Genomic DNA, 27,786 nt, shown 5'->3' on the forward strand with positions numbered 1-27,786 from the left:
TTATCATGAACTTTTCTCTGTAGCAGCAGGATGAATTAGCCATGCTACATACCCACCAGCCTCCCTGGAGAGTCGATGACCCTCCTAGAATTAGCTCTAAAATTGACTGAGGAGTCTCATGCGGCTGATAGATGACATCACCCACATGTAATGGCTAATTCATCCAAACTATGGAGAACATCATTTACAGTAAGCAAACTAGCTATCTTCTCTTTTCCACTAGTTAATTAGAAAACATGCTGCCAGATAGATACAGCTGCTAGCCTGATTCTGTCATCATGGTATGAACTAAATAGCCATAATTAGTAGTGAGCCTCCCAGGTCCATTGCATAACCTGCCAGCCAGACGTGGCTATGACTGTACCTGTGTTTCCACTAGGACTGCTAGTTATTTATTTTTTGAAGGCATAAACAAACATGTGGATACAGTGGAGCCAATTCATATAGTGGGATCTTGGGTAAGTCATATCATCATCCACTGCCTCACGGGCCGATACAGTAGTGCGCTCCGATGGCGCACTGTTAACCGGCCATTGGACACGCGGTTTTCCCTTACCCCTTATTCAGTAAGGGGCCAAAAACGCACGTCCAACTCGCCGAACCTAATAGCACCCTCAACATGCAAATTAGGTATTCCCGCGCGATTCACAAAGCAAAATGTGCAGCCAAGCACATTTTACTTTCAGAAATTAGCACCTACCCAAAGGTAGGCGCTAATTTCTTCGGGCACCGGGAAAGTGCACAGAAAAGCAGTAATAACTGCTTTTCTGTGCACCCTCCGACTTAATATCATGGCGATATTAAGTTGGAGGTCCTGAAGGGTAAAAAAAGTAAAAAAAAAAATAATTTGAAGTCGGCCCACGACTGTCAGGTCGAAAACCAGGCGCTCAATTTTGCCAGCGTCCGGTTTCCGAGCCCGTGGCTGTCAGCGGGCTCGAGAACAGATGCCGGCAAAATTGAGCGTTGGCTGTCAAACCCGCTGACAGCCGTCGCTCCGGGCCAAAATTAGGTGCTAGGGACGCGCTAGTGTCCCTAGCGCCTCCTTTTGCCTGTTTCTACTGCCGGACTTCATTTAAATACAGAATCGCGCGCACAGGCGAGTGGCCTGTGCGCTCACTGGGAGAGCAGGCATTCGCCCGCTCTCCCGCTGACTTTACTGAATTGGCCCAATTGTAAGCCCTCTGGGAACAAATACATATTTTACCTAAATGTAACTCACCTTGAACTACAAATGAAAAGGTGTGAGGCTAAATATAAAAAATAGATACAAATAGAGCAAAAAACAGCCATGTTGCTCCCTAATGCAGCCTTTCTCCTACTGTTTCTTAGGGGTGTGCAGAGGAAAAGAAATTTCAATTCATTTTTCGCTTTCATGGTTTCCTTCACAAAGTATTATAGACTAAATGTGCAAACCTAGGCAGATGCTGCCTTCAGGGCAGGAGTTCTTAAAACAGCCCCATCCTCCTCCTTCCTGTCTAGGTGCAGCTTAGGTAACTTCCATGCATAGGGGACTGGTCTAGCAGGATGAAAAAAAGGTGAAATTTGTTCTTACCATCTCAAAAAATCTTTTTGATGGGTCCTTCAAATGACCTACCGGAACCTCTCTGGGCTCCTACAATGTATCCTGTCTGGTCCCATGGCTTTGTCCATTTTCAGTTCTTCTAGTTCCACACACTCATCTATAAACATCATGGCCACTTCCTTATTGGCGTTATGACCCTAACAAAAGATGGTTCTTCTTCAAACCCTTCTTCAGTGAATACCAAAGTATTTAGATTTCTGCTTTATCCTTGTTCTCCTCCATACATTTTTTTCTTCTCTTAACCTTACAATCCCACCTTCTTCAGCTAGATAATTTTCAAATGATTTGGTAGGAAAAAGGTCTTTGTGTTGTCTGGAGTTGCAATCCTACTGAACCAGCTTCCTTCTTTATATTCTGAAAGCGCAGTTTGTGTTCCTCAAATAAGGGGAAGCAGAGTCTGATTTCACACCACTACCCCATCCTTCATAGCTCTCTCTAAAAGTCCATTCTTTTAACAGCTATCACTAGAAAGGAGGAAAGGAGTAGTTTAAATATCTAAGTCCAGAACAGGCAAAAATAAATCTTAGTCTGAGATTCCTTTGCTGACTATATTGCTCCCTTTCTGAGGGAAATACTCCTCCCCTCAGGTATCTCATTCAGTCCAGCCAGGCAAAAAGAAAAAAAATATTTATCCTTCAACAGGCTTTTCTTTATAAATGCTGAACCCTGACACTCCCTCAGGTACTTAGTTCATTTCAGAGAAAAAAAAAAAAAACTGTCCCTAGCTTTTTATCCATCAGCACACTTTTCACTATAAGCATTGAGACTAGTGTTCCATTTTCCAGTGCTCTGCTCTGTTCCTTAATGGAGCCCTGACACAGAAAACTTATATCAAAGTTTCTAGAACTTTGACTAGGCACACTGAGCATGCCCAGCATGCCACGTGTCCACACTGGGTTCTCTCTCCAGTCTTGTAACATAGAATTATATACATAAAAGAAAAATTAGGAGAAACCGCACTTTTGCCATGGGGGAATCGACCGTGAAAGGAAACTTACCAGAAATGCCAAAAACCCTGACTAGGAACTCTATGGGGAAGCACCGAGAGGGACCCGGAGTCAAATACCACAAAGAAAAATCCAGAAAACGCAAGAAATATTAAGAAAAAAGTAGTTTTCCAAAAAGACCAAAAAGCCACAGTGAGCTCATTCACACCATGAGGCTTACAGCTCCGTGGTAAAGGCAGACTGGAGAGGGACCCCACATGGACACATGATATAGGGCATGCTGGGCAAGCTCAGTGTGCCAGGTCAAAGTTCTAGAAACTTTGACATAAGTTTTCCATGTTGGGGCTCCATCTGATGATGTCACATGTGTGAGGACTACCATCATGCTTGTCCTCGGAGAATGAGATGGAAATTTCCTCTATATTATCGTCGTCTCCTTATCCTTTGGGACTTCAATCTTTCCAAGTCATATAAAATGCATGAGATCAGCATATGAAAAGGACTATCCAAAGTAAGTTTAAATCAGTGTCATTTTTCACATACATAAAATTCATTTCCATCAGCAAATTGGCAAGATTAAAAAATCCATCAGCCTCCAACACAAACCAAATTGGAATTGCATCAAGTGGGATAACATAAGCCACAATAGGGTCTTTAAAACCAGTAAAAATAAATTACAGTACAAAATATCCAAGAAAAAACAGACCAGACAAACACCCGAACATCTCTACAATTAAAACTTACCTAATCTTCACAGGAATTCAAGGGACTTATTGACTGCAAAAGAAGTGTCAGCCTAAAAGAGCAGGAAGCAACCAAACCTATTTAAATACACAGTTGAAAATGGCACCAAGTACAAACTAATCAAATCACAGCAAAATAAATCATCCAAAACAAAACAAGAAAAAAAAAAACCAATTGGAGGAAGGCAGACATAAGAACATAAGAAATTACCATGCTGGGTCAGACCAAGGGTCCATCAAACACAGCATCCTGTTTCCAACAGAGGCCAAACCAGGCCACAAGAACCTGGCAATTACCCAAACACTAAGAAGATCCCATGCTACTGATGCAATTAATAGCAGTGGCTATTCCCTAAGTAAACTTGATTAATAGCAGTTAATGGACTTCTCCTCCAAGAACTTATCCAAACCTTTTTTAAACCCAACTACACTAACCACATCCTCTGGCAACAAATTCCAGAGCTTAATTTCCTAGTTCAGACTTGCAGGGTGAGACATATTCAGTATATAAATCCAAAATTTTCCCCATAAGTGTTGGATATACCACATTCAATTACAAAAAAATCTAAGATCAGAAGTTAAATGGTGTGAGTTCAGCCAATGGGAAACCAAGGCTGATTCAAGGTAGATTGTCTAAAACAGCTACAGTGCCCAAAAATAAGAGAGTCTTCATATCAAAGGTGTTGCCTAATGTTATTTGTCAGTGGCACACTTTTTAAAATTCCAGATGTATACTAAAAGGAGTGTCAAAATACAAAAAGTCAATAAGGTCACCACTTAGCAACAAGGTTGATTGGCATTTAATGGGAATGTTTGATCTTCCTAATAATGGCTGCATTGTTTGTCCAATTCATCATAATCTAACATTCAGACAATAAAAACAAAAAAATAAATGAGATTAATTTACTTTTATTTTATTTTTTTTTTTAAAGAAAATCAGTTCAGAACGTTAACTGTTTGAAAAACAGAAACATAGAAATGACAGCAGAAAAGGACCAAAGTCCATCCAGTCTGCCCAGCAAGCTAAAGGTAGTATCTGCCATGCTATACAAGTCACCCCCATACTTATCAGTTTCCCAGACCATCAAAATCAGGGCCCTTGTTGGTTGCTGTTTAAGTCCAATTCCCCGTTACCTCTTGCTGTTGAAGCAGAGAGAAATGTTGGAGTTGCATCAAAAGTATCAGGCTTTTTAGTTAAGGGTAGTAACAGCTGCATTAGCAAGTTACCTCCATGCTTGTTTTCCCAGACCATAAAATTCAATGTCCATATCAGTTGCTGTCTGAATCTAATTCCCCTTTTTCTCTTTTCTCCCTGCTGATGAAGCAGAGATCAATGATGGAGCTCCATCAACAGTATGAAGGCTTATTGGTACAGGACAGTAACCACCTCACCAGCAAGTTACCCCCATGCACTCTTTTCTTCATTTCCATCCTCTAACCTTTAGGGATCCATAGTGTTTGTATCATGCCCCTTTCAAATCTTTCACTGTTTGTCTTCACCACTCCTCTGGAAGAACATTCCAGGCATCCACCACCCTCTCCGTGAAGAAATATTTCCTGACATTGGTTCTGAGTTGTCTTCCCTGGAGTTTAATTTTGTAACCCCTAATTTTACTGATTTCTTTCCAACAGAAAAGGTTTGTTGTTGATTGTGCATCCTTAAAATCTTTCAGGTATCTGAAGGTCTGCGTATCTCCCCTGCACCTACTCTCCTCCAGGGTATACATATTTAGGTCCTTCAACCTCTCCTCATAAGTCATTTGATGGAGACCCCCGACCATTTTGGTCGCCCTTCTCTGGACTGCCTCCATCTTGTCTCTGTCCCTTTTGAGATACAGTCTCCAGAACTGAACACAGTACTCCAGGTAAGGCCTCACCAAGGACCTGTACAAGGGGATTACCACCTTTTTTTTTACTAGTTATTCCTCTCTCTATGCAGCCCAGCATCCTTCCGGCTTTAGCTATCATCTTTAAAATAAACACACATGAGCTGTAACTGTACTCAGCAGCTATAGTACAAACACAACAAGTGCAGTAAATATTTCATAGTCCAAGTAATCTTCAGAAAAAAAGTTTTATTAATTCAATAATGGCAACTCCACTGTTTCTAGATGTAACTCTTTCAAAAGGGTCCCCCCAACACGGACCCCATGATTCACCAAAGGCTGCATCGGGAGGGACAAGAATTTTTAACAAATATCTGTGGATATAAACAGATAAATTAACGATGGACTATGCAAAAGGGGCAAAACTGACATACTACTGTAGAACAGAAAAACATCACACATACCGTTGTAGTTAGTAGTAACACTTCACAGGGAGCGCACAAGCATACAGTATACTGGGGATTTAAACGCTACTAAGAAATGGCATGAAAAACTGAGCCAATCGGCGTTGCACAAGTAAAGGACCAATCAAATTACAACCAGACAGGAACCAATCAAACAAGGCAGGCTCAAGTGAAAAAGCTCCATTCTAACTCTTTATTCAACCCATTCTGTATGACTGTATTTAGAGTGTGAATCCACTTCTGTTCTTTTGTGATTAAGATTTCAGAGTAGATTCCCCCCCCCCAGGAAGGTGGGGGTGGGGAGACTACATCAAGTACAAAGAAATTTAGGTCCGAAAGAGAGTGAGAAAACTGGGTCCAATGATCTACCAATGGAGCGTTTTCACGGAGGTTCCTAATATTAGATCGATGTTCTATGATCCTTGTTTTAATCATCCTGGATGTCTTCCCCACATAGAGTTTTTGACAAGGGCATCTAATCACGTATACCACCCCTGACGAATTGCAGTCTGAAACACCATATAAAATAAAAGTTTTCTTTGAAGTCGGGTGTATGAAAGAAGATATAATGTTTGTTCAGTGTGTCCCTTCACAATGACCACAGGGTCTATGCTCGCCCACAATCAAGGATTGTGTGTTATTGGGATGATATTCCGAGTGAATCAACATATCTCGGAGGTTTTTCCCCCAGTTGTAGGTGAACTGTAAGGAGCTACTGAACACATTATTCAGTGAAAGTTAAACCCAGTGCTTACGGATAATGTTAGTTATAGTCCCACTAAGGACAGAGAATGGTAAAATACAATTGACAGTGACATCCGGGGTATGGATTTGCGGTAGGAATAACAATTCTCTATTTACATACAACGCACGTTTGAATGCTTTTTTCAAAACCTTAGTAGGGTATCCCCTCTCGCTAAACCAAGCAGTTAGGACCGGTTCTGTTCAATATCTTTGTGAGTGACATTGCAGCAGGGATAAAAGGTAAAATTTGTCTATTTGCGGATGATACTAAGATCTGCAACAGAGTGGACATGCCGGAAGGAGTAGAGAGAATGAGATGTGATTTAAGGAAGTTTGAACAGTGGTCGAAGATATGGTAGCTGGGATTCAGTGCCAAGAAGTGCAGAGTCATGCATCTGGGATGCAGTAATCCAAAAGAGCTCTATGATTTAACCATTCCATCGGGCCCGTGCTATTTAGTTACACTAGACATAGTGTCACTTTATTCGAATATACCTCAGGAGGAAGCTCTGAGAGTTATCAAGTGCACACTTAATCTCCGCACTGACCTTCAACGTGTCCCTACTTCATTTTTGATGGATTTAGCGAGAATGGCTTTGACTAAAAACTATTTTTGTTTTGACACAAACTTTTACCAGCAGATTAAGGTCATGGCTATGGGTACTACCATGGCCCCTAGCTAGAGTGCCTGTATGTGGCAGATTTTGAAGAAACATTTATTTATACCTCAAATTGGGCTACATATTTACATCTTTGGCTGAGATATATTGACGATGTGCTTCTAGTCTGACTCTGTACTGACGTACAGTTTTTTGTTTTTGGATTGGCTGAATAACTGCAACATTAACCTGCAGTTTAATTACAATATTAACCCTTCCAGATTCCTTTTTTAGATATTTTGATTTCCTGTGATTTCACATGTTTTTCCACCACGATTTTTCGTAAAGAAACTGATCATAACACTCTCTTAACTTTTGATAGCTTTCATCTGAGGTTTCTTAAGAACAACATAACTACAGCTCAGTTCCTAAGACTGCAACGGTTGTGCTCTTCCAAAACAGAATTTATCTCTAAAGCTAAGCAGATGACCCATCACATAGAGCTCTTTTGGATTACTGCATCCCAGATGCATGACACTGCATTTCTTGGCACTGAATCCCAGCCACCATATCTTCGACCACTGTTCAAACTTCCTTAAATCACATCTCATTCTCTCTACTCCTTCCGGCATGTCCACTCTGTTGCAGATCTTAGTATCATCCGCAAATAGACAAATTTTACCTTTTATCCCTGCTGCAATGTCACTCACAAAGATATTGAACAGAACCGGTCCTAACACCGATCCTTGTGGCACTCCACTTATTGTTCTTTCTTCAGAGATTTTGAAGTTTCAAAAATTTTGCAGCAGCAGTGCTATTAAAAATTTTTTTTTTTTTTGGAAGCTCTGTTGCATCCTCTTCAGGTCCAGTTACAGCAGAGGCACTTCTTGAAATGTTCTGCATTGGGGCCAGATGACATCACACTCTTGTATGGCTGATTAATCCAGTTTGTTCTTGGAGAAATACCTATATTTTGTTAGCTGACACTTAATGATGATCCTTCTTTGCTGGCGTAATTATGAGTTCCCTGGCACACACTTCCATGCATGGTGGTTCTGCTCACAAACAAAATAAATTTGGTCCAAAATAAGAGAAAATATATCTGCTGCTCTAAATCTTCTCATTATTAGCCATAAGCTCATTCTTTTAGGCCTGTGGAACAGAGTTGGTATTTCATTTAATGCTAGGAAGCTGGTTTCACACTTGACATATACTATATCATGCACCATTTTCTCATTTTGAAATCAACTACTTGTTTAAATTACTGCAAAAATCAAGTGAATGAAATTGCTATTTTGTAGAAACTCACATTTTCTCTCAAAGGAAGAGAAGGTGTACATGAAGCCAGCTGGAACTCCTACTGGAATCCTCGGGCACAGATGTGATGAGTTTTGTGAAAGTATAGGGGCTACAGAAAGTTTACACTCCTTCTAAAAATGTTCACCTTTTATTGCCTTACAGATTGGAAATAAAAAAAAATTAAACCAGTATTTTTTCCAAACACCCATACATCCTACTCCACAACTGCCAAGTAAAAAATATATTACAGAATTCCTTAGAAAATGATGTAGAAATTAAAACATGGAATAGCTTGTCTGGTTACATGTCCACCCCATTGTACTCCTGTAGCAATTCTAAATACTTAAAGCTCTGGTGTAACCTATCACCTTCAAAAGCATCTGTGTTAAATTGTACTGATTCACATGATGACAGAATAAATTCTATAGCTCCTGTTGGTTCTTTGCTGGATAGTGCATTTCAAAACAAAGACCCAATCAGGAGCACCAAAATGCTGTCAAAAGAACTCTGCGACAAAGCTGTGGAAAGGTACAGATCTGGGGATGGGTATAAAATTTGCAAAGTCCATGAATATCCCTTGGAGCATGGTCAATATGATTATTAAGAAGTGGTTGGTGTATGGCACCAAATGACCCTGCCTACATCAGGCGATCCCTCCAAACTGGATAACCGAGCAAGGAAGGGACTGATCAGAAAGCATTCAAAAGGCCAATAGCAACTTTGAAAGAGCTACAGGCCTCCATGACCAAGACTTGTCAAAGTGTGCATGTGACAAAATCCCAAGCACTCTACAAATGTGGCCTGTATAGTAGGGTTAAAAGAATTAAGCCATTATGCAAGAAAGCCAACCTTGAATCACATTTGAAGTATGCAAAGGAACACTTGGAGCCATACTATAGCCATGTGGCTAAAAGTTTGGGATCTGATGAAACTAAAATACAACTTTTTGACCTGACTTCAAAGCATTATATTTGGCACAAACCCAAAAGAACGTATCACCCAAAGAACACCATCCCTTCTGTGAAGCATGGTGGTGGCCTTATTATGTTATGTGGATGTTTCTCATCAATAGGAACTGGGGCACTTGTCAGGACAGAAAGGATAATGAATGGACAAAAGTACAGAAAAGACCTGGAGGAAAACTTGCTGCCCTTTGCAAGAAAGCTGACATTTTGGTAGAAGTTTACCTTTCAGCATGACAACAAACCAAAGCACACAGCCAAAGCTACACAAGTGGCTAAGGAATAAAAAGGTAAATATCCTGGAGTGGCCCAGTCAGAGTCTCAATATCAAGTCAATTGAAAATCTGTGGCATGGCTTGAAGACTGCTGACCATTGATGCTACCCAAGGAAATTAGAAAACTGTTCAAGCCCTGTTAAAGAAAAATGGTCTAATATTGACAAATCTACATGTACAAAGTTGGTGGAGACTTAACCCAACAGACTCACAGCTACAATTGCTGCCAAAAGTGCTTTCACCAAGTATTAATTCAGTAGGGTGGAGACTTATCAAATTGTTGGATTTCAGTTTTGCTTATATGGATATGCATTGTTTCCCAATAAAACATTTTTAGTCCTGAAAGGTGTGGAGTATGGTGTACAGATGAGTGGGGGAAAAAAAACAAACTCATTTACATGCATGCAAGTCTGACACACTACTTCAGCAAGATGTGAAAAATATTCAAGAGAGCTTAGACTTTCTATAGCCACTATATATCCGATATACAGTACGTGCAATTGCAAAAGGACATGAATTACTAGATTATATAGTTAAATGCACTATAATGTGCTTACACTATTAAAGGGTAATTTTATAACAGCCCACATAGCATACAATGTACCCATTACCAAGTATTTTCAAAACTAATTTAAGCAAATAAGTTCAACTTGGAAAATCTTCGAGCAACTGGCCTAGTACGTGCACAAATTACTTCGCACAAAGCCATACCTGCTCCAGAGTGTAACTTGTACAGGGTACCTTATGTGCCCATTTGTATTTAAATCAAAAAGTATGTGTGCAAGTCACAATCTTGCCCAACTCCGTCCTCTGAAATGCATCTCCTCTGAGCACATAAAAGTACACACAAAACCAAGTTACGTGTATACTTTTACAAGCACTGGCCTCAACTGATTTTTTTTAAATGATGCATAACAGAGGATTTTAAGTGCATAAGTCACGTTGAAAAATCAAGCCCTAAATTGAATAGTTTTGTTAAAAAAGAAAAACATTTTCTAATGAGTCTCATAAGCCCTGAGCATGCATACTTTGACACTTTTCCTAGGAAGCTTTTCAGACATTTCTTTTAACACCACACAACACAGGCCACATGCATGCTTCAAGATCAGAATATATATAGAAAAATAACTCCATTTTTAAATTTAGAAAGGTAGGCAAGGCTCATGCCATTTCCAGAAAACTTAAGTGAAAACAAAAGAAAAAGATTCTAGCAGCTGGATGAAGATTTCACAGAAATAATCAGGAAAAAAATGAATAATGCTTTGATCCAAGACTCTGATACACTATGGTGGTTATTTTGTTTGGTCTCATGAAACGTATTACCTATTCCAGCTTTGTTTGCCTGTTCTTTTGCAGCGTACCACACCAGTGATCTGTAAAATTGAAAATGTCATTGGATTGGCTTGGTATGGAGGAGAGGCGGGACGTGCTGAAGCAGCAGGTATTTAAATTACACTTATTGTCATAAACAGTATTATTAATCTAACTGATTGTGAAATTAGTTTCATAGTTTACGTATATGATTAATTACAATTTGAACCAACACTGCCTGCTAAATTAGGGGGCAAAAGATGCAAACTCACTTTGTTGGGTATTAATCTGTTTATGACGTTCCTGCATATTCCTATTTTCTCTGCAGCTGAAGTTTATACAAGGGTTTGGTGAATGGCCTCTATCATGGGGAAAAAAACAAGAGGCTTTATGTAAGGAAACCAAAATGGGATTTCTCTTCAGCTCAGACCCGGAATCTGCCCCAGGAACCCGGGGCATTTCCATGTTCTGGGACATCAGAACTGGCAGTTCTTCTTTATGAAAAATCATAGCACAGTTCTATAAGGTTCTAACCCTGGAGGAATTTCACCATCCTCAAAAGAATCAGGATCGGTGTCATCATCCGTGCCATCTGGATCTCTATCAGGAGGTCCCGCTGCTGCTCTCGAAGTAATCCAGTGCTTAACAGAAGGTTCCTACCTGAACCTCCGCTCTGGGAGCATTGGACAGGGTTGAAGATTGCGCCCCCTGGAAAAATTCTACCCATGAAAAAGTAGAAGTATCCAAACCAGGAGGCATAATTACTGAACTACCATCTCCTGCTGAGGAACCAGTTAGGGGAGTTCCAAATTCAAGCACCCTACTTGAGTCATCTTTACCCAGACCTACATCCGGCTAGGAAGAAAGCAGAATTGCTCACAGGTGTTCTCCCAGGACAGCAGATGTTAGTCCTCACATATGGGTGACATCATCAGATGGAGCCCCATCACGAAACACTTTGTCAAAGTTTCTAGAACTTTGACTGGCACACTGAGCATGCTCAGCATGCCACTAACCCTGTAGCCATCAGGGGTCCTCCTTCAGTCTCGTTTGTAGCAAGAAGTACGAGGGAAAAATAAAATAAGAAACCAGTAACAAACTCAAATCCGCGGGGTGGCGGGCGGGTTTCGTGAGGACTAACATCCTGCTGTCCTGGGAGAACACCTGTTAAAGGTAAGCAACTCTGCTTTCTCCCAGAACAAGCAAGATGGCAGTCCTCACATATGGGTGAATAGCAAGCTACAGGCTTAGTCATACGAATAAGGCCAAGCAGCACACAACATGTGCAGCAGGCACAACAACTGGGGTGCTGTTGGCAAGGATGAGGCAGCCTAAAATTCACAGCGGGTCGAGGTAGGACAAGTTGGGTTCCTACACTGGGAATAAATTCCTTAGGACAGACTGGCCAAAGACAGAATCCTGTCGTCCAGCCTTGTCTAGACAGTAGTGAGCTGCGAAGGTGTGGAGAGAGCTCCATGTTGCAGCCCTGCAGATGTCGGCAATTGTACTGAACTGTAGTGTGGTATTGACGTTGTGATTGCTTTGACGGAGTGTGCAGTCACTCGTCCCTGTAGTGGAAGGCCTGCTTGCTGGTAGCAGAATGCAATGCAGTCTGCTAACCAGTTTGATAGTGTTTGCTTGTCCACTGCATTCCCAAGTTTGTTTTTATCAAAAGATACAAAGAGTTGGGTGGACTTCCTGTGGGCTGTAGTGCGGTCTAAGTAAAATGCAAGAACACGCTTACAGTCCAAGGTGTGCAGAACTTGTTCACCCGAATGAGCGTGAGGCCTTGGAAAGAAAGTGGGCAAAACTATGGACTGATTTAATGGAAATCAGTTACCACCTTAGGAAGAATTTAGGGTGAGTGCGAAGAACCACCCGGTCATGGAGGAACCTTGTGTAGGGTGAGTAGGTCACAAGGGCCTGTAACTCACTACTCTGCGAGTAGACATGATGGCTACTAGGAAAAGTACTTTCCATGTAAGGTATCTGAGTTCGCAGGAGTGCAAGGGCTCAAAAGGACTGTGCATGAGCCGTGCAAGCACAACATTGAGGTCCTATGCCACGACCGCAGAGGAGCCTTAAGTTGTAATAAGCCTTTCATGAAGCGACTCACCAGGGGTTGAGCCGTTATCGGGGCATCCCCTGTTCCTTGATTGTAAGCAGAAATGGCACTAAGGTGCACTCAGATGACATCTGGAGGCCAGATTCCAAGAGGTGACAGAGATAATTTAACAGACTCGATGTGAGGCAAGAAAAGGGATCCAAGCCATTCTGTGTGCACCACAAGGTAAATCTCTTCCATTTAGAGCGGTAGGATTTCCGCATGGAAGGCTTCCGTGAAGCTACGAGGACTTGAGAAACGTCACTTGAAAGGTTGAGTGGTTGTAGTATCAACCTTTCAACATCCAGGCCATCAGAGACAGGGCCTGGAGGTTTGGGTGGCGTAACTTGCCGTGATTCTGCGTTATGAGGTTGGGAATGTGCCCAGGCAAATGGGGTCCTGGACAGAAAGGCCGAGAAGTATGGGAAACCAAATTTGGCATGGCCAATACTGGGCTATAAGAATCATTAAGCCACGGTCCTGTTGTATCTTCATGAGAGTCTTGCTTATTAGCGGAATCAGAGGATACGCATAAAGCAGGCGTGTGTTCCAGGGACGGGCGAAGGCATCCATGGTTGGTGCTTGTCAGTCCCTGTGTAGGGAGCAGAAGCGTTTCACTTTGCGGTTCTGATTGGACACAAAGAGGTCGATGGTCGGCTGACCCCACCGGTGGAAGATTCTGCTCGTGACCGAGGGATCTAGAAACCTTTCATGGGGCTGGAAATGTCGGCTGAGGCAGTCTGCCAGTGCATTCTGTGTGCCCGCTAGATAAGTGGCTCGCAGAAGTATGGAATGTGACAGGGCCCAGGCCCAGATCTGCGCAGCCTCCTGGCAAAGCAGGTGAGAGCCCGTGCTCCCCTGTTTGTTCAGGTCCCACATTGCAATCTGGTTGTCTGTTTGGATTAGGACAACTTTGTTGGAAAGGCAGTCCTGGACTGCATAAAGGGCTTACTGCGTCGCCCAAAGTTCCAGAAAGTTGATTTGATAGGTCGCTTCAGCTGTTGTCCAATTCCCTTGAGTTTGAAGGCCTTGGACATGGGCTCCCCAACCTAGGTTGGAAGCGTCCATAGTTAAGGTCACCTGAAGAGCCAGTTGCTGGACAGGAAGACCCACTTGTAAGTTGGCTTTGTATGTCCACCAAGCAAGGGACGGTCGAAGCTGGCTGTTTATGTGTACCAGGGATGACAGCAGTTGAGTAGCCTGCCGCCACTGAGATTTTAGAGTCCATTGGGTCACTCTCATGGCAAGACGAGCCATAGGGGTGACATGGACTGTTGATGCTATATGGCCGAGCAACTTGAGTAGCTGGCCAGCGGAGGCTCTTTTCCGACGGTGGATAAAGCTGGCAAGGTTGGACAGCATAATCGCACAGTCGTTGGGTAGGAATGCTCTGGACAGTAACGTGTCTGGGTCTGCTCCTATAAAGGAGATAAGATGAGACTGTGTCAACTGGGATTTGGAGTAACTGATTAGAAATCCCAATGAGTTCAGAAGCCTTATGGTGAGACAGAGAGAGTCGAGGACTCCTTGTTTGGACTGGCTTTTTATGAGCCAGTCATCCAGGTATGGAAAAATGTACATGCCTCTGCTGTGCAACTGCAGCCACGACTGCCAGGCACTTCGTAAAGACTCGAGGCGCCGAGGCAAGGCCGAATGGCAGTACCTTGTATTGATAGTGACTGTGACCCACCACAAATCACAGATATTTGCAATGAGGAGGGAAGATCACAATATGGGCGTATGCGTCTTGAAGGTCCAGAGAGCAGAGCCAATCCCCTTGTTGAAGTAGAAGAAGCATGGTGCCAAGGGATAGCATTCTGAACCGTTCCTTGCGAAGAAATGTATTCAAGGCACGGAGATCCAGAATAGGCCGGAGGCTGCCAGTCTTTTTTGGAATTAGGAAATATCTGGAGTAGAACCCCTTCCCTTGCTGATTCGGTGGAACCAGTTTCATGACTCTGACCAACAGAAGTGTTGAGAGCTCTGACTCGAGTTTTTCTGTGTGGTCGTCCCAGCTCCAGGATGGATTGGGTGGGAAGTCCAGGGTCATTTTTGAAAAATTTAGACGGTAACCGTGGGCTACGATGGATAATACCCACTGGTCCATGGCAATTGGATGCCAATCTGTTGCAAAGTGGCAAAGGCGGCCCCCCCACTGGTATATGGCTGCTACTCTCTGGAAAAGAGTCAAAATCCAGCCGCAGGGCCAGCTTGTGGAGCTGGCTGTGGTCTAGATGTTCTCGCTTGGCTCGCATGTCCCATCTGAGGTGCCCGAGCCGGTTGTGCACGGGATGCAAGAGAGTAATATCTGCGTGGCCTGTAGAATTGTTTCCTGGGTTCCCTACGTGTGACCCTGTGGGTTATGGAGGGAACATCTGGGGAGACAGTTGACATCTGGCGCAGGGTGATGGTCCTTTAATTGGGTCACTGCGTCCTGGATCTTATCCCCGAATAGGTTGTCTCCTGTACAGGGTACAGGAGACATCTGCCAGTTTGTCCTGCACTTCCGGGCATAGGTCTGAGGCCTTAAGCCAGGCCCAGCGTCTAGCATTGATGCCCACTGCCGAGACTCTGGATACTATTTCAAAAGAATCGTAGGCAGCTCTGACTTCATTCTTGCCTGCTTCCATTCTTTTTTACAGGATGGAGGACAAAGTCAAAGCTGAGGCAACATCTCCGCAAACTCCTGGACTTGTGTCCAGAAATTTCTGGTATATTGGGTCATGTATAATTGGTATGCTGCGATTCGCGATATCAACATGGACCCTTGGAAAACTCTTCTTCCCAATGCATCCAATGCCTTCTGTTCTTTACCAGGAGGAGCAGAGGAATGTGGATGTGATCATTTAGCCTTTTTCTGAGCTGATTCCACAACTACCGAGTGGTGGGGCAGCTGACATTTTTGAAAACCTGGGGCTTGTTGTACCAGTTAGGTAGCATCTGTCTTTCTATTGACTGGAGGTACCATACCTGGATGTTCCCACAGGCGGTGCATGAGGTCTAAACTTCATGCACTGGTGTTGCCATTATTTCTTTTGGAGTCCTCAGAAGTTCGTGAAAAATCATCTGAGGATGCATCATCCCATGGATTATAGGGACTTTCCCCTTCTCCCGGTGGATCTCCTGAAGGAGGAAGTATGCCAAAGCCGAGAGGGCAGGAAGGCATCGATGGATGCGGCACTGGCATCGAGGGCACCGGGGCTGATGAGGCGTGCTTGGGTACCGGTAGCCCCGACAGCCCTGGCATGGGCTCCAGCATTGGAAGTTCCCATGGAGGGACATGGCCGGGAATAGATCCTTCCTCCTCCGAGGAACCCGGTATTGGAATCGAGACCTGCGGAGACCTCGATGGACGACTCGATGCCAGCATGTCTGGTAGCAGAGGAGTCAGTAAGGCACCGATGAGCGTATCGAGGAGCTCGAGGAGCGGTGGAAAACATCGAGGGAGCCAGTTCTGGGACCGGTCTGGGGGTTGGCACCGGCGGCAATTGGAAGCCTCGTAAGGCTTTCAGCACTGCCTCTTGGACCATGCGATCCAATTCCTCCCAGAAGCTGGCATGGGTGGCACAGCTACTGGTGTAGGAGACAGGCTAAGTGCCACCGGATCTTCCACGGAGGCCCGTGGAGGCTCGGTGCTCAGTACCGGTATCGGTGGGGAACGCTTAGGGGTCCTGGGTCCGGAGGAGGATGGGGGCTCCTCTCCCCGGGCCCTCTTCACCGGTGGCTTGATGGAAGTCTATGCTGCTGCGGTATCGGTCAGGGACGCCCGTCGGTACCGGTGTCAATGTTTCGCTCGGTCCAGTCTTTCCCCAGCACAGAGGACGATGATGTCCTCGATGGAGTCTGTGACGGACAGACAACTTATCCACGATGCTCCTGGCAAATCGTCTCCGAGGTCGATGGACCCTCCACGGTCAGTGGCGCTTGAACTGGCATCGATGGAGCAGTGCGTTTTGAAGCAAATAACTGCTCCATTTTGCCCAGGCGAGCACGACAGACTTTGTGGGTCATTTGTGCGCAATTAGGGCATTGACGGACGTCGTGCGAGGGGCCTAAGCACAAAACACAGACTTCATGCGGGTCCGCTATGGACATGGTCCTCGGATACTCGGGGCATTTTCTAAACCTGGTCGCCATGTCGAAAATTGGCGGGCGCGCAGTCGGTGACTGTCGGGCACCAAAGCGGTAAGCCACCAGGAACCGACCGCAGGTACTGGAAAAAACACTTACCGAGCTTTGGAGGGAACGGAATACGATGGGGTACCCCAGTGAGGGATTTTTAAGAAGATAAACTTCAAATATTTCCGTGAGGAAAGTTGTGAGAAATTTCTCACAGAGCTCCTAAACCACGAGGCAACTGCTGTGGGAAAAAAAGAGACTGAAGGGAGACCCCTGGTGGCTGCAGGGTTAATGGCATGCTGGGCATGCTCAGAGTGCCAGTCAAAGTTCTAGAAACTTTGACAAAAGTGTTCCGTGACTGGGCTCCATCTGATAACACCCATATGTGAGGACTGCCATCCTGCTTGTCCTGGGAGAACCAGGTTTAGAGAAACCAGAGAAAAGTGAAGTTGCTTACCTGTAAGAGGTGTTCTTCTAGGACAATAGGATGTTAGCCTCACATGTGGGTGACATCATCAGAAGGAGCCCCGCATGGAAAACTTTGACTGGCACACAGAGCATGCCCACCATGCCACTATCCACGCTGGGTCTCTCTTCAGTCTCGTAAGTAGATTACGAAAAAATAAAATAAACAGGAATCCAACTCCGTGGGGTGGTGGGTGGATTTCCTGATGACTAATACTGCTGTCCTAGGAGGACACCTATTACAGGTAAGTAACTTAGCTTTCTCCTAGGATAAGCAGGATGATAGTCCTCACATGTGGAAGAATCCCTAGCTACAGGCTGGCCCTGAAAATTAATGGGACCAACAGATACCAAACAGGTGCCAATGGGCACAAAAGAGGTGCTGTTGGTAACAGCAGGGATAGTCTGAACGCAAACCAGGGGCCTTAGATAGGAAGAGTTGGGTTCACAGCTGAAAGAGGCTCCTGAAGACAGATTGGCTGAATCTGCTATCCTGGTGGTCGCCCCTGTCCAGACAATGAGCTGTAACGGTGTGGAGCGAACTCCATGTTGCAGCCTTGAAGATCTCACCCATTGGAACTGCACACAGGTGAGCCACTGAAGTTGCCATGGACCTAACACAGTGAGCCATGCCGTGGCCCCCTAGTTACAGTCCTGACTGGCCATAGCAGAAGGAAATGCAGTCACTAGCCAGGTGGAAAGAGTCTGCTTAGCAACTGCCACCCCAGCCTATTTGAGTCAAAAGAAACGAAGAGTTGGGTGAACAGTCTGTTGCCTGCTGTCCGGTCCAGGTAGAAGGCTAAGGCCCTCTTACAATCAAGTGTGGGCAGCGTCCTTTCCTCTTGGTTAGAATGAGGCCTAAGGAAGAAAGTAGGCAAGATGATGGATTTGTTAAGATGGAAATCTGTTACCATTTTTGGCAGGAACTTAGGGTGCATGCACAGAACCACCCGGTCATGGAAGAATCTTGTGGAGAGCGGATAAGTCACCAAGGCATGTAAATTCACTGACCCTGTGTGCCAACATGATCACTACCAAGAATATGAACTTCCAGGTCAAATACTTGAGGGTAGAGGAGCATAGCGGTTCAAATGGTGGTTTCATCAGCTGGGCCAACACCACGTTGAGGTCCCAAGAAATTGCAGGGAGCCTCAGGGGAGGCTGCAGCTAAAGCAACCCACGCATACAGCACCCTACCACGGGCTGCACCAAGATGGGCACTCTGTCCATCTCCTGGTGGTAAGCGCCTATGGCACTTAGGTGTACCCGAACGGACATGGTTTTAAGCCCAGCCTCTGAGAGGTGCAGTAGGTAATCCAGGAGTTGCCAGACAGGGCAGGAAAAGGAGTTGAGACCCTTCTACTCACACTAAACTTCCTCCATTTTGAAGGATAAGATTTTCTGGTGGAAGGCTTTCTCAAAGCCACCAGGGCTCGTGACACTTCCTCTGAAAGGTCAAGAGACTGTAAAATCAGCCACTCAACATCCAGGCCATAAGTGACAGGCCAGAGGTTGGGTTGGTACAGCTTGCCACGATCCTGTATGAGGTGGTCTGGGACAGTTCCTAGACGGACCAGGTCCCACCGAGAGGGATCCCGCAAGAGCAGGAACCAAACCTGTCTCAGCCAATGGGAGGTTATGAGGATCATCGCCCCCCTGTGCTGGCGAAGCTTCAAGAGAGTCTTCAATACCAATGGAAGTGGAGGATACGTGTACAGGAGGCCTGTCCCCCAGTGAAGAGCAAAGGCATCCGTGGCTGTTTGGCCATCCGACCTGGTCAGGGAGCAGTACTGGGGAACTTTCCTGTTGCGGGGGGGGCAAATAGATCCATGTTCCTGGTCCCCCACAGACGCAAGATCTGATTCGCCACCTCCTGCTTCAGGAACCACTCGTGGGGTCTGAAAGTTTGGTTCGGCCTGTCCTCCAGGGTGTTCTCTGCACCAGGCAAGTACACTACCCACAGAAGTATTCCCTGAGCCAGTGCCCAGGCTCAGATCTGCACTGCCTCCTAACAGAGGAGGAAGGATATAGTGCCTCCTGCTTGTTGATATACTACATAGCTAATTGATTGTCGGTCTTGATGAGGACCATCCTGTTGGCTAACTGATCCCAAAAGGCCGACAGAACGTAGCGGATCGTCTGCAACTCCAAGAAGTTGATCTGACACTGAGCTTCTTGGGCCCCAACCCAGGGGGACGCATTTGTGGTAAGCACAATCTGGTTGGGAGGAGCCTGAAAGGGAATGCCCTGCTCCATATTGGAAGGGGTCTCCTCCAAGACAGGGAAGGCCCTGACTGAGGGGGGACTTGGATGTGAACTTGAAGGCCTTGGGTGGCCTGCTGCCACTGGGATCGCAGGGACCACTGGGCCTGGCACATAACGAGACAGGCAAAAAGGGTGAAATGAATGGTTGTGGCTATGTGTCCCAGAAGCTGCAGCATACGCTACGCCGACACCAACTGGTATCGCTGGACTTCCTCTGCCAGGGACATCAACGTGCCTGCCCTATCACAGGGTAAAAAAGCCTTTGCCTGTGTCGCATCTAATACGGCTCTAATGAAATCCAGCCATGACGATGGATGCAGGTGGGACTTCAGGTAACTGATCAGGAACCCAAGGGATTCCAGAACCCAAATGGTCCGGCAAAGCAACTGCAGAGCTCTCGGCCTGGGTGCTGCTCTTGACCAGCCAGTCGTCCAAGTATGGAAAGACATGGAATCCCCGCTGGCGATAATAAGCCCCAACCTCGGCCAGACACTTTGTGAAAACCTGAGGTGCAGAGGCCAGGTAGAACGCGGTACTGAAAATAACATTGGACCCACCACAAAACAGAGATACTTCCTGTGACCTGGGAAGATTCCAATGTGGGTGCAGGTGTCTTGTAGGTCAAGGGAGCAAAACCAGTCCCTTTTTCCAGGAGGGGAATTAGGGTGCCTAGGGATACCATCTTGAACTTTTCTCTTTTGAGAAATCTGTTCAAGGCTCGCAGATCAAGGATGGGATGGAGGCCTCCTTTTCTCTTTGGATTCAAGAAATAATGGGAGTAAAACCCCTGACCCTGCTGGTTCTGAAGAACGGGCTCCTCAGCCCTGGCCATTAAAATGGCTGAGAGCTCTGCTAGGAGCAGCTCTGGATGCGAGATAGGACACGGGGGCGAGATAGGACACTGGATGCAAGATAGGACACGGGGGCGAATCCAGCGGAACCCTCCACAAGGTTCAGCCTGTACCCAACATTACTCTCTATATCAACAGCGGGGGGGGGGGGGGGTGTAGGAAATTTGAATCAAATAGTTACCAAGGACCCTGAACTTGGTGGTCAGTGAAACAGATAAGTATGGGAATATAAGTGTGGGAGCTTGCTGTGCAGACTGGATGGGCAGTTTGGTCTTATTCTGCCTTCATTTCATTTCTATGTTTATCCATGCTGGATGATAGTCAAGATCCATTGGTCTGAAGTCACAGATGGCCATCGATCCGCAAAAAAACGGAAACGGCCCCCGACTGGTGGGCCCTCTGGTCTTGGCTGAAACCCCTGCTTGTGCTACCTCATGGCCAGTCAAAAGCCCATAGTGGGGTTAGCCTAGGGCAGTGGCTGAGGCTTGGGGCCCCACTGCTGTCTGACCTGTCCCTGGAACTAACCTGCTGCAGGCGGGAACAAGGACCAGGAGGATAGTACTTTCTTGGCCTGTAGAAGGGCCTCCTCAGCCCCAGTCTCGAGGACCTCTTGGAAGAGGATGAGGAAGCAGAGGTGCCGGATGACAGATGCTGGAGGTTCTCATGGTGATCCTTCAGCTGTGTGACCACATCCTTCATCTTGTCACCAAAAGGTTACCCCCAGTGCAAGGTAAATCAGCTAGCCTTTCCTGAATCTCAGGACGAAGGTCCGAGGCACAGAGCCAAGCGAGACACCTCCCAGAAGTATAAGCAGCCGCAACCCAGTCTGTCATTTCAAAGGACATCATAGGTAGCCCACACTTTAAGCTTACCGCACTCAAGGCCCTTCTGAACAATGGTCATAAGGGCCTCTTTGGGTTGTTGGGCTAGCCCATCCGCAACCTCCTGCACCTGCTTCCAGAGATTACGGGTATAGTGGGTCATATACAAAAGGTAAGAGGCGATAAGGGCTACCAACATGGAGCCCTGAAACACCCTCCTATCCATAGCATTCCACAAACTATGCTCTTTGCCAGGGGAAGCCAAGGCATGAGTTTTCGACCTCTTCAGCGCAGACTCCATCACCACCGACTGGTGGGGAAGTGGATGCTTCTCAAAACCCATCATCTGCTGCACTAGGTACACCCCATCGGACTTCCGGTTCACTGTGGCAACTGAGAGGGGGTGTTCCCATAGCCTAAGAAGCAGTTCACAAAAGATCTCATGAATGGGGGCATCCACGAACTGGAGGATTTCCAGCATTTTATGGTGGGCGTCCTCTTCCATCATAAATTGGAAGGGTATGGCATCCGACATAGCGCGGATGAACCCCGCGAAGGTTAGGTCCTCTGAGGGAGACTGATTTGAAGGAAGACCATCGGAATCCAATGATGAGCCATCAGAGGTACCGTATTTTTCGCTCTATGACTCACTTTTTTTCCCCCAAAAGTGGGGGGAAAATGTCTGTGCGTCTTATGTAGCGAATATTTAAAAAAAAAAAGAAACCTAACGACAAGCAATGTTTTTTTGTCCCCATTCTCCATACCAACCCTTTACATTTAATTAACTACAACCCCCCACCCTCCTGACCCCCCCAAGACTTGCCAAAAGTCCCTGGTGTTCCAGCGGGGGTCCGGAGCAATCTCCTGCACTTGGGCCGTCGGCTGCCAGTATTCAAAATGGCGCAGATTGCCTTTGCCCTTACTATGTTCACAGGGGCTACCGGTGCCATTGGTTGGCCCCTATCACATGGTAGGAGCAGATTTTTTTTTTTTGTGCCTCCGACTTAATATCGCTATGATATTAAGTTGGAGGGTGTAGAGAAAGGCATTTTTTTCTGCTTTTCTGTACACTTTCCCGGTGCTTTCTAAGGTTAAAGCCTGGGCAGGTGTTAATTTCTGAGAGTAAAATGTGCGGCTTGGCCGCACATTTTACTTTCAGTATTCAGGGGTAATAACTAATAGGCTCATCAACATGCATTTGCATGTAATGAGCGCTATTAGTTTGGGGTGGATGGCCGCATGTTTTCCATGCGCTATTATCCCATACAGTATAAGGGGTAATAATAACGTGTCTAAAACACGCAGCCAAATGGGGGCTAAATGATGTGCTCAGCATAGCACACCATTCTGTATCGGCCTGTTAGATTGTAAGCCCTCTGGGGATAGGGAAGTACTTACAGTACCTGAATCTAATCCACTTTGAAGTGCTGAAAAAAGTTCAAAAAGTGGAATATAAAAATCTAAATAAAATAAAAAATACTTTTGGAAAGTAATTATTCCCCTTCCTCTCCTCCCAGGAATGCCTGGGAGGAGAGGATCACCTTGCTGGTGGCTGAAAGGAATCAGTAAGTTTTTCCTTGGGACATTTTCTTTTTTAAAAAGTATTGGGGTGAAGTTAACTATTTGGGAATTTTATTTTGTGTGTTTGTGCTTTTAATAGTCTGTAAGGCAGCTAGTAAGCAGAAGTTAGAATGTTTGTATATTAAAAACAAAAAAAAAAAAGTAGCCAGAAGCTAGAAATAAGCTAGGAGCAGTGTACACCTAAGTAAAAAGGTTGAAAAGTTCAGTTCAGTTACTCACATTGGAAAGGTGTTGAGGTAGTGTGATTTGGTTTGATTAGGTACCAACATTTGTTAATCAAGAAAGCAGTGAGTCACTCTGGCTGACTAACTGAAGTTAGACTGTTTGTCCCCAGAGGCAGGCAAAGCTTCGGAGTCTCAATGCGTGGATGATAAGACGGTGCAAGGAAGAGGGATTCAGTTTTGTTAGGAACTGGGGAACCTTTTGGGGAAAGTGGGGGGGGGGGGGGGGGGGGGAGTCTCTTCCGAAGGGATGGGCTCCATCTTAACCAGGGTGGAACTAGACTGCTGGCGCTAACCTTTAAAAAGGAGATAGAGCAGCTTTTAAACTAGAACAAAGGGGAAAGCCGACAGTCGCTCAGCAGCGCATGGTTCAGAGGGAGGTATCTTCAAAGGATACTAATGATGCATTAGAATTAGGGTATCCTGACAGTAAGGTTCCAATAATAAGAAAAGTAGTCCGAGTGTCTGTAACTAAAACCTCACCTGAGCTAAAAAATTCTAACATCCCTATCAATTAAAAAGCAGAATGAAAATACAAACAAAAAACAAACTTTGAAATGTTCGTATGCTAATGCCAGAAGTCTAAGAAGTAAGATGGGAGAATTAGAATGTATAGCAGTAAATGATGACATAGACTTAATTGGCATCTCAGAGACATGGTGGAAAGAGGATAACCAATGGGACAGTGCTATACCAGGGTACAAATTATATCGTAATGACAGAGGAGCACCCGGGAGGCGGTGTGGCGCTTTATGTCTGGGATGGCATAGAGTCCAACAGGATAAACATCCTGCATGAGACTAAATGCACAATTGAATCTTTATGGGTAGAAATCCCTTGTATGTCAGGGAAGACTATAGTGATGGGAGTATACCACCGTCCACCTGGAAGATGGTGAGACTGACAGTGAAATGCTAAGAGAAATTTGGGAAGCTAACCAAATTGGTAGTGCGGTAATAATGGGGGATTTCAATTACCACAGTATATTCGTATCAATTGGTCCGGTATACAACGAACAATGCAGAATACCTTGAACAATCACGTTGTATTCAAAAGGATTTTTAACTTTTAGTGTGTCAATTTCTTAATATGTAGGACCAGTATGATGGTCCTACATATTAAGAAATTGACACTAAAAGTTAAAAATCCTTTTGATACAACGTGATGGTTCAAGGATTTCAATTACCCCAATATTGACTGGGTAAATGTATCATCGGTACATGCTAGAGATATAAAGTTCCTGGATGGAATAAATTACATTTTTATGGAGCAATTGGCTCAGGAACCGACAAGAGAGGGAGCAATTTTAGATCTAATTCTCAGTGGAACACAGGATTTGGTGAGAGAGGTAACGGTGGTGAGGCCACTTGGCAATAATAATCATAATATGATCAAATTTGAATTAATGACGGGAAGGAGGACAGTAAGCAAATCCACGGCTCTCGTGCTAAACTTTCAATAGGAAAACTTTGATAAAATGAGAAAACTTGTTAGAAGAAAACTGTAAGGAGCAGTTACAAAGGTAAAAAGTGTGCAAGAGGCGTGGTCATTGTTAAAAAATACCATCCTTCTATCGTTTACCTGTGTGAATTAATAACCTGTCCTTTCTCTTCCTTCTCAGCCAAGTTCTTATCACCCTGTTATATGTAACTGCCTTTTCAGCACCATTGTTATAGTTATGTTTACTATGCACCCCTGTTCTATGTGAACCAGCATGATGTGACTGCTGTCTCGAATGCCGGTATATAAAAATCTGAAAATAAATAAATCCTAGAAGCACAGTCCAGATGTATTCCACACATTAAAAAAGGTGGAAAGAAGCCAAAACGATTACCGGCATGGTTAAAAGGGAAGGTGAAAGAAGCTATTTTAGCCAAAAGATCTTCATTCAAAAATTGGAAGAAGGATCCAACAGAAGAAAATAGGATAATGCATAAGCGTTGGCAAGTTAAATGTAAGACATTGATAATACAGGCTAAGAGAGAATTTGAAAAGAAGTTGGCAGTAGAGGCAAAAACTCACAGTAAAAACTTTTTAAAATATATCCAAAGCAGAAAGCCTGTGAGGGAGTCAGTTGGACAGTTAGATGATCGAGGGGTTAAAGGGGCACTTAAAGAAGATAAGGCCATCGCAGAAAGATTAAATGATTTCTTTGCTTCGGTGTTTACTGAAGAGGATGTTGGGGAGGTACCCGTACTGGAGAAGGTTTTCATGGGTAATGATTCAGATGGACTAACCGAACCACGGTGAACCTAGAAGATGTGGTAGGCAACACACACTTGAAATGCAAAAACATATGTTCAGGCAAAATTTTACATCTAAATGAAGGAAAATGTTTTGGTAACAAAAATGATGCATAGGTTATATTTTAGACCACAATACGGACCAAACATGTACTCCTGATATCCACAATCCAAAGGAAATTATAATTATTTTTTACTGTGTGTCTAAGAAAACCTATTTCATTATGACTAGCTATCATTTTCTTTACTAATGTAAAACAATGTTCTCTCATATATGTAATATTGCTCTCTTTTAAGCATAGCAGATTCATATATCTCACTTGACAGCATCCATTTTACATAGAGCACTAGCTATTATCCCTACATGTCAAATCTAGAAGTCTTCACATCCTCTGTCCCTTCATTCTAACACAACCATAAACAAGTAATTTGAGACTTTGGAAAGGGCTGTTTTAGTTGAAGTAGAGGGCAAAAACCAAACTAGAGTGGATCAAGTACGGTTTGAGATGAAACAGAGTCAAGACAGCAGTGGTGAACAGCACATTCAAGTAATTTGGAGGCAAAAGGGAGGAGGAAGCTGGACTGATAACAGGAATGTAGAGTCAAGCGAGAGGTTTGTTTTTTTTTGGAGGACTGGTGTGATCACAGTATGTTTGAAAGCAGCAGGAACAGTAGTAGCGGAGAATAATAAATTGAGGATGACACAAATGGAAGGGATGACTGCAGTGGCGATAGAGCTGAGAGAATTACCATTGTATAAAGTAGCTGTTTTAACCAGAGATGGAGAGTGAGCAACAGTAGGGACAAGGTAGGCAGACTGAAGAAACAGAAGATAAGAGTGTAACCAAAAATTAAAATGATTTTGTAGCCACTGCCTTGAAGATCCACATAAGATAGGGTAAGGAGTGGAAGCGGGACAAGTCATAGTGTTCATATATGTTAAGTCCAAAAAATTAAAAAAAAATTTCAGTTCTGGCTACACCCCTATATTGTGCACACAGTGTCTTCTGTGTATAAAATCAGATTTATGTGCATAAAATTATTCTGTATAATATCCCGAGTACAGGACCCCTGCACCATGAACCTCAGGTTCAGCCCCATAGACTAACATTAGCTCCAGTAACTTAATTCCAGCTCTGACCAGGAGTTATATTTCCAGTGTTAAAAACCTATGAATTAAGCCTATGCAACTCTTCCTAAAACATAATGCCTTCATTAATATGGGATTAAAAATGGAGAAGCACTTACTTGTGCGTACAGCTTTACACTGGCTTGTGTGCACATATTTTCTGTGCAAAATTCCTTGCTGCATCAAAAGTAAAGTCTGCACACAAAAACTAAACGTGCACACATTTGTCGGTAAAACTGTGCACCTTATTACATTAGGGTCTAAGAGAAAAAGAGGAGTATAAGAAAGGATGGCGGAGGAAGGTAAAAAAACAGACAGAAGAAAAAGGATAAATATATTAGAGTGAAACTTTTTCAAAATAGTTTTAAAATTACATAAATCTGATATTTTCATGTAAAGATTAAACAATAGGAAGAGGGGCATTGGATGATACAGTACACTGAAGATCTCCTGCATTAAAATCGCTTTCCCTTGACTGCTCTGATGCACTGTGCACTTATAGGTTTAAAAAAAGACTTAAAAAAAAATATTTACACTGATCCTCCAAAGGTGGTTCAAGATCACTGTATTTTAACAAAAACCCTCTCTCTCACTTGGAATAACCGTCTCTGCTGCTAATGCTGGCATGAATGGGAATTCTGCTTGTATAAATAGCCAGTGTGTTTTCAAATGACCATTACTGGTGAAATGGCAGACTATGTATGCTTTTATAACCCCGGAACAGGTCCAGTCAGTGCCGTTGTTTTGTCAACACATTCCCACAAAGTTACAGCACCATCTAGTGGATCTGGGTTGGAACTGCAGCCTGGAAAAAGCAATACTAATGAGCAGAGCCATCCATTCATTCAGGTTTTTAGAGTTTATAGCATTTGGATCAGATGAATTGAAGGGCTTTCTCCACTTTATGTCTATGCAAATTTGAATCTGATCGAGTATCATGCATTCTATCTGGCAAAGTTGGTACTTCTTAAAGGTGCAAGAAAACCAGATATTGAAGTAAAGGAGAAAAGCACACAGCAGCATTACTGATAGAAGTGTAGGTACCAAGCAACTATTCTGTGGATCGCACAGAGAAAACATCAAGTACCAAATGATGTAATCAAGAGGCCAACAAAATGTGATAGAAAGATACAGAAATCATTCCAATTGTATTAGATACCACTAGCCTGATTAAAAGAACTTCCAGGTGCATCTAGACATGCTGCCTATGCATACAATACCCTATGAAATCCAGA

At 44.3% G+C, this 27,786-nt stretch overlaps 1 protein-coding gene across 1 annotated transcript in view; it reads right to left on the bottom strand.

Annotated features, from left to right (window-relative positions):
- Positions 1-27,786, bottom strand: part of STX18 (syntaxin 18) — a 380,104-nt gene that overhangs the window by 230,491 nt on the left and 121,827 nt on the right. The gene's annotated exons all lie outside the window — the stretch shown is intronic.

The sequence above is a fragment of the Rhinatrema bivittatum genome, chromosome 1, assembly GCF_901001135.1.
Source record: "Rhinatrema bivittatum chromosome 1, aRhiBiv1.1, whole genome shotgun sequence".
Taxonomy (NCBI): domain Eukaryota; kingdom Metazoa; phylum Chordata; class Amphibia; order Gymnophiona; family Rhinatrematidae; genus Rhinatrema; species Rhinatrema bivittatum.